Consider the following 7,955-nt stretch of genomic DNA (forward strand, 5'->3'; position numbering starts at 1 on the left):
GCTAGTGGAGAAGCTGCGCCCGCTGGCAGCCATGACTCCGCAGCGCGGCGCCAACCTGCAGGCGGTCTTCAACAAGATCCTGAACATGGCGGTGGCGGGCGCGCTGGCCAAGGACCAGATGGTGCGTCGCATGTTCGTGTTGAGGGACATGGAGTTCGACGGGTGGACGGGTGGCGAGGCGTGGGTGTCAGAGCACGACGTGATCCGCAAACGCTTCGCAGCCGAGGGGTTCGCCGCGCTAGAGGTTGTGTTCTAGAACGTGGGCACGTCCAAGGTGGCATCGCCGGTGGTGGCCGCACAGGCCGGCTTGGCGCTGGTGAGCGGCTAGTCGAAGAACCTGGTGCACCTCTTCCTGGAGGCCGACGGCGTGCCCACCCCCTTGCGCATCATGGTCGACGCCATCTCGGCACCCTAGTACGACGCCCTCAAGGTGCTCGACTGAGTGCCTGCCTCCTGCCACATCAACTCTTCGCTCCCCAGCCATGATCGTCGGTTCATCCATCGATTTAGTTTGCTTTTCCGTTCCGTCCATCGATTTAGTTTCCTACTACGTACTTTGGAAGGTGAAATCTACTGTGTGAAGCTGTGAACCTTAGAAGAAAACGGGAATCAATAACTTCCGAACGTCTGATTTTTAGGAGCTGCGTCCGAACGCGTCCAAAGCCATTCGATAAGACGAACGAATCTTGAAGCGTATAGCCAGCCACGTCATACACACTTGACCGTTCGGGATCGAGGGAGAACGCTCCGAACGACAACGCAGCCCAGTCGCCCCACCCACAACACGCGACCCACTCCCCCGACAACCATATCCACTCCTCCCACTCTCAGTCACATCTCGAATCCTCGAGAGTTTCGACCGGCGCCCCTCGCCGCCGGGCATGGAGGCCACCCCCCGCAAGCTCGTTTTCTTATCCGGTGACGCACGGGCGGTGGAGGTGTCGCCACGCGCGCCGCGGCCTCGCTCGGAGGTGGAGGAGCGAGTAGAGAGGGCGCGCTCGGTGGGCGGCATGGCGAGGCAGAAGGTGGAGAGGGAGTGGGCGGCCATGCCTCGGCGGAGCAGAGTGGGATGAGGCGGAGCAGGAAGCCTCGATGGTGTGCGACGTCGGGAGGGAGGCGAGATAGGCGGAGAGCACGGGGGAGACGAGGTCGTGGCGGTTCACGGCATCGTGGGTCACCGGCAGCACACGGTGGCAGGAGGTGAAGAAGATGAGGTCATGGCAGCCAGGGCGGCGAGAGTTGCGGAGCCGAGGAAGGGAGGTTGCGGAAGGCCCGCGAGGAAGACGGAGGCGACCTCGCGGAGGGGAAGGGGAGCAGCGGGCGGACGAACGCGGAGGCGGAGCTCAACATGCCGCCTGGCTTCCGCTTCCACCTCACGAACGACGAGCTCGTCGTGCACTACCTCTGCAGGGAGGTGGCGGCCCAGCCGCAGCCGTGCCCCTCATCGCCGAGCTCGCTCTGTACAAGTTCAACCCCTGGGTCTGCCTGGTGCGTCTTCTTCCTCTTCCCTGCTGCTCGCTACCATGTTTTCCTCCTCCTGCTTCGTCACTCATTGGTTTCGTCTGATTCAACAATGTATGATGGCCGTTGGGTACGTGCAGAACATGCAGCGCAGGGAGTGGCACTTTTCCTGTTTGAACTAGCTTGTTTTTTTTGTACAAGTTCAACTATGAAAATGCATGTAAATTTGAACCTTTTGTTTTGCCCCTCCTGAGTGTGAATTGTGTGAGGACTAGCCTTTATGTTCTGTTTATAGGTGTGGCAAAAATGCTGAACTGATGGAACCTGCTACTGAAACTGATCTGAAGCAAAAATGCTAAACTGATATGAAACAAAAGAAGTCAATTTCCTTTAGCATGGGACATGCTACTGAAATTTGCCATATACCCATTTTGACAGTAGCATGGCAATTTCTATAAGTATGTATATCATGGCAATTTCAGCTCTTTGCGTATCGAAGATGCTCTTTTATGCCATGGCAACAAGTTCTTTTTTTTTTTTGCCATGGCAACAAATAGAGTTCTTCTTTATTGCATAGTTTTTGAAGTATGGCAACTAAAAATCTAAGTTTTGCACGGCAACTATACATGTTTTGCCATGGCAAGTGAAGGTATTTTTTGCCCAAGGCAACTACACATGTTTTGCCATGGCAACAAGTTCTTTTTTTTGCCATGGCAACAAATAGAGTTCTTCTTTATTGCATAGTTTTTGAAGTATGGCAACTAAAAATCTAAGTTTTGCACGGCAACTATACATGTTTTGCCATGGCAAGTGAAGGTATTTTTTGCCCACGGCAACTACACATGTTTTGCCATGGCAAGCGAAGTTATTTTTTGCCCACGACAACAACTAAATTTTTTATACAGCAGATTTTTTAAGTTTTGCCATAGCAAAGATGCAATGTTTGTTTGCCTTGGCAAATTTTGCAAAGTTCATGGCAATTTTCATCTCTGTCCTTGTTCACAAACAACGCCATTTTTTGCTCTATATGACAACATTTATGTGATTTGGCATGGCACTTTTTATCTAAAAACATGGCAAACTTGTCATGGCAACTTTAACATGTTCAAAAACATGGCAACTTAACATGTTTCAAAAACATGGCGAACTTGCCATGGAAAACTTAAGATGTTTTTGGCATATGTATTAACGAGGCACGGGAATTGTAGTCACGGGCATGGCAACAATACTTTTATTCACAGCCAAAAGTGGGATTTTTCTACGATTTTCTTGCCATGGCAACTTTACTTTTAATGATATGGGAAATTTTTACTTTAATTTTTTACATGGAAATTTTATTGTATAAAGCATGGCAATTTAATTTTAAATATGATGGCAAATTTGCATTTTCAGAACATGACAAATTTTAATATGTAGCCATGGCAATTTTTAATTTATTTCCATGGCAAAAATAGAAATGCTCCATTTTTGCCATGGCAATTTTTAATCATTTTTGCCATGGCTTATTTTTAATGACATGGTAAATATTACTTTTTTTCATGGCAAATTTATTTTAAAGAGCATGGCAATTTTTATTTAAATATGATGGCAAATTACATTTTCCGGAACATAGAAAATTTTACTACGTGGCATGGTTAATATACTTGTGTTCTCATGGCAATTTTTAATTTATTTTCCATGGCAACATTTAATCCTTTTTTGCCATGGCAAAATTTACTCCATTTTTTCCATGTCAAAAATACTTCTATTCACATGGCAAATTTTTGTTTAATTTGCCATGGCAAGTTTTTCTGCTTTTTACATTTGTGTATTGAACGATGGCAAAGCTAATAATTTTTGATCCATCGACATGTCATTGCTCAAAACTATTTTATACATACCCAATAGTAATTTCTGTACAAATATTTTTTGTTCTATCCTATATGTCCATTTTTTGTGCTTTTTTGTTTTTTCATTATATCATGGCAAACTTTTCAAACTCAATTTTAATGAAGTGTGTATGAACATCATGGCAAATCATGTAAATTTCTGCAATATACCCTTTTTTTATGATTATATAGTAGTTTTTTTCATTAGAGCATGGCAACTTTTTGTTCCTAGATTTTTTCCAGTGAGTGTTTTTCTTTGGTCTAGTGAATTTTTTAGGCTTTTTTATGTTTTCTCTATTTGTTGGGACAGAAGCAGTTTTGGGCCTAGAATATTGTATTTTTTTTGTTTTTTAATTCTTGAAGGCAATGATGTTGGGCTGGTACCATTGTCCTGGCCCGCTGGAGGGAGGGACGGCTGGAGGGAGGGAGCAGGTCGTTCAGGAGGAAGGGAGATCGGACCGAACGGAATCGTTCGGGAGCTCCCGTCTCCTGACCGAACAATACGTTCGATCTGGCTCCTCCTCTCACCGAACGTCCGCGCGATATCGGGGTCCAAGATAACCTGTGTTCTGAATCCTGGAATTCTGACTGAAGTGCATGTAGTGGCAGTTTTTCTGAACGATGACTTTGCTGATGCGTGTGTTGCATTGTTATTCGACAGCCAGCAATGCAATCTAGTTGCGTTGTTCAAACTGAAGACATTCGTCAATTCTGAGCAGAAATCTTGTATCGCGCACTAATGTCGGAAGTGTGCACCGGCGGCGGGTTGCACCAGCGCGGGAGTGTCCCGGCCACGAGCAGGTTCTGCAGCAGGGGCCCCGCCTCCATGACGAGCTACAGCAGCCGACCCCTCGGTGGCAGCGGCTTCTTCGCGGTGAGCAGAGCACGGCGTCGTCCCCGCACTCAGTTTATTGAGGGTGATGATAGGCGCCGGCGCTTTGGGCCGGTCACCCGCGAGCCGTACGATTCTGCCCCTATCAGCCTTCCAATCCTTATCCTTCCCCTGCCCATCCCTTTCCTCCTCACCGCACGAGATCTGAGAAAAAGAAAAACACGAGCACATGGCAGCCGCACCTCGCTACCACGCCGCACTGCCCGTGTCCGCCCTCCCCTCGTTTGCCCTCGTTGTCGACAGTTGCTGTCGTGCTCGCCGTCGACGCTCGCAACAAAAGAAAATGCTACCTGTGTCACATCTAGTTGGATCCTTGGAAAAAATGCTGGTTCCAGCAAAACAAGATTACAATGGTAGCAAAAATTGATGACGTTTCCAACAAAAATAATCTCAGCAGTACAAATCTGAGGAAGACGATTGTAGCAAACAAAAAGGCTGTTCCAGCAATCACAAATGCTGGTTCCAGCAAAAAAAACTCAGCAGCAAAACACACTAGTTGATTGTAGCAACAAAAAAAGCTGTTCCAGCAAAACTTAATGGTGGTTCCAGCAAAAAAAGTAGCTGGTTCCAGCAATGGTGGACCACCGCTGTCGCCGTCGCAGCACGGCTGTCGCCGGTTCCATTATTTGTCTGGCTGGTTGCAGCTTCCGGGCCTACGCTTGTAGCTCCGCCGCGCCGAGGTTGCAGCATCTTCTGATGGTGGTTGCCCTCTCCTGCGAGCGGAGTGGATCGTGCAGATCGTCGTCCGTGGCGAGCAGATGTGTGTTCTCGCCAGAGCTGCAAGCTACTAGCAAGCATGACAAGATTCCAGCAAAACAAAAACATGGTTCCAGCTAAAAAGAAAGCCGGTTCCAGCAAAGAAAGGCTCACCGTCAATGGATGCAGCGAAATTTCTCACCGGTCCCAGCAAAAACTAACCGCAGTTATAGCTCTTTGATCTGCCGGTTGTAGCACCCTTGCGTGCTGTTTCTAGCACGACGGTCGGCGGTTTGGTTCCCGGCTTGTAGCTCCTCTGCCTGCCGGTTGCAGCTCCCGGAGTGGCCGGTTACAGCTCCCCTGTCCTCCGGTTGCAGCTCCCTGCGTGGCTGGTGGTGGGGTTCGCCGGAGCAAGGATGCGGCAGCGCGAGCAAGAGGCAGAGGCGAGGCAGGTGAGACCCGAGCGAGAGGATGAGTGGATGATGTTTGTGTGGATGAGCGGTTGTTGGGGATAAGGACGTGGGGTTGCTGGGGAAAAGGACGTGAGTGCGTGGGACCCGTGGACGCGTGGTGTGCGTGCGGCACTTGTGCCTGTGCGCGAGGAGAGCGGCGCGTCCGGCCGAAAGTTCGGTCGGCGTACCGATTACAACCGTTTACCTTTCTCATACCACAGGTCCTGGGTTCGAGCGGGTGCGGGAGGAGAGGGAGACAGTGAGCTGGTGCGGTCCGACCAGGTGGGGCTGGTTTAATGGTACTGGCGTTTTTGCAACCCCCCCCCCCCCCCCCGATGGTCTAGTATTCACCCTAGGCACGACCAGGTGGCGGTCAAAGCGAGCTGGCGGCCGCTGACTCGGCCAAGTCAGCAAATACGTACACAAAAACGTATAAATGGACCAAAGTGAATCCTGTGCGCAAGTACGTGGACCGTAGTTCGGGTATTTTGAAGTAGTGGTACTAAACTGTCAACCGGCTCAAGTTTAGTGACTTACAGTGAATTTTTCTCCGCCTTATATTGCCCTGGCTCGCAGCCAGTCTGGAGGTGCTATGGGCGCCTGTCCTCCTCATCCATCTCGATCAGAGGGCTAATGACTGCCTACGACATCAAAGACAACGAGCTATGGAGGCAACAAGCCATCAGTCCATGGTGATCCCTTGGAAGCCGAGATGGCGGCGCTGGATGAAGGACTACAACTTGCTCTCCACTGGACTAACCTGCCGCTGCTTGTTGAAACGGATTGTGGCGAGCTGATAAAGATGGTGCAGTCGAAAGATAAAGACCGGTCGAGGTATGCGTACCGGGTTAATGAGATCAGAAGAGTTCTGGCTCAAGAAAGGAACATTAGTCTAGCTAAGATCAGCAGGCACGCAAATCTGGCGAGCCACACCCTAGCTTGTATGGGTCGCTTGCAACAGCGCACGGCATGCTGGCTCCGGAATTTCCCTAGGGAGATAGCTAGCATTGTCGAATCTGAATGTAATCATCATAGTTGATCAATGAAAAGTTCCCTTCCCGCAAAAAAAAAACATCAGTCCATCACCATGCATGGCCGGTTCTATGTTTGGGAAATTCCTATGGCAAACTCGACGACATGGGCCGGTGTGCAAGCAAGCGCGCGTGCATGCGCCCGTCGTCTGGCCGTCTGGCAGTAGGCGCCACCGGCCCGGAAAAACCCCAACGCCACCGGCCGTATGAGCCTATCTCGGCCGCTCTCTGTCTCTGCGGTCTGCACCACGCCGCGCACAGCTAGCGCGCAGCCAGCCAGCCGTGCCTCTGTTGCTTCTGGTCCGCGTGGCACTCTGCTCTGCAGCGTCTTTTTGATGGAGCACCGACTGCACCTGTTGAGACACCTGTGTGCTTTGCTTGGAATCTTGCCGTCACCAAAGCTACCAAGAGAGTTGAGATGAGTACGGAGGGGACACATGATTTTTTTTTACCGTGAATACGCAAACCTTGTTTGTGTATCTTTTGTTGATATAGAAGGGAATGAAATGAGTAAAAAAAGGATACAACATATATGACATAAACGCAAGAAGACGTGAACAAGTTACCCAAACAGTGGATACAGCAACCTAAACCCACGGAACCCCGATATAGAGGGTCCAGCCGAACCAGCATGAAGTCCAACATCACCAAAGCCAATATTAGGGACGCCGGGAGCGAGGAAGATAACACCTACATGATCCGATCCGGAGAACTGGACCTAGGGTTTCCCCTAAGCTCGAAGCGGGGCGCATGAGGAAGCCATGGCAGCGCCTCCAAGAAAGGAAAACGATACCCGCTGGTGTCGCCGCTGCCAGTACCGGCAAGCCGAGAAAATATTTCTCCTTGGGCAGAGCCTGAGCAATCCCAAATCCGCCAGGTGCGGAACCGGAGATGAGGAATCCACCACTGGTCGGAACCGCTACGACGGGAAGCAGGGTGGTGGGCTACACCTACCGCCGGAGGGTGGCCCTGGGCGCCCCAGATATATGAGCGTTGGGACTGACACCAAGCAAGGCGTAGAAGTGTACATGGTCAGGGAGGCGGCGAGGTAGAGAGAACGGGCGCAGGGGAAGTAACACAACTTCCAGTGATACTAGCGAGCAAGGAGCTAGAGGAACACATATCCAAGCTGTCGGGACCATAGTAGTCAGTACACCGACAAGTCGGGTGAATTGGCAGGAGCACAGACACTAGATCGGCGGGGCCGGAGTCGCGCCGGCAGAGGTGCCAATAAGCCACACTGGAAAACGCAGGTTCAGAGTTGTTGGGGCCGGAGCAGCGCTAAGCGCTAGCAAAACGCGTCGCAAGGCGCTAAGCGCACATCATGTCGCCAAATCGGTGTGCCGCTGGGGCAGTCGCCGCTTGACGGAGATAAATCCGACATATCTTGAGGTAGAGATCCTAAGCTAGGCATCTAGGAGCGATGGTAACAAGGACACATTATTTTATCCAGGTTCATGCTCTCCCAGAAGATAATACCATATGTCTTGCTTGTGTTTATTGCGTTGGGGTGTAGTACAGTGTACATGTATCTATCAAGAGATTGTGATATGTT

At 50.4% G+C, this 7,955-nt stretch overlaps 1 long non-coding RNA gene across 1 annotated transcript; it reads left to right on the forward strand.

The window, feature by feature from the left end:
* The first annotated feature begins 731 nt into the window (after positions 1 to 731).
* Positions 732 to 4,026, forward strand: LOC123167039 (uncharacterized). Its single transcript, XR_006483754.1, has 2 exons — positions 732 to 2,110; positions 2,278 to 4,026. It is a non-coding gene; the product is annotated as an uncharacterized lncRNA (long non-coding RNA).
* Positions 4,027 to 7,955: the final 3,929 nt, after the last annotated feature.

This window comes from Triticum aestivum, chromosome 7D (assembly GCF_018294505.1).
Source record: "Triticum aestivum cultivar Chinese Spring chromosome 7D, IWGSC CS RefSeq v2.1, whole genome shotgun sequence".
Classification (NCBI taxonomy): Eukaryota; Viridiplantae; Streptophyta; class Magnoliopsida; order Poales; family Poaceae; genus Triticum; species Triticum aestivum.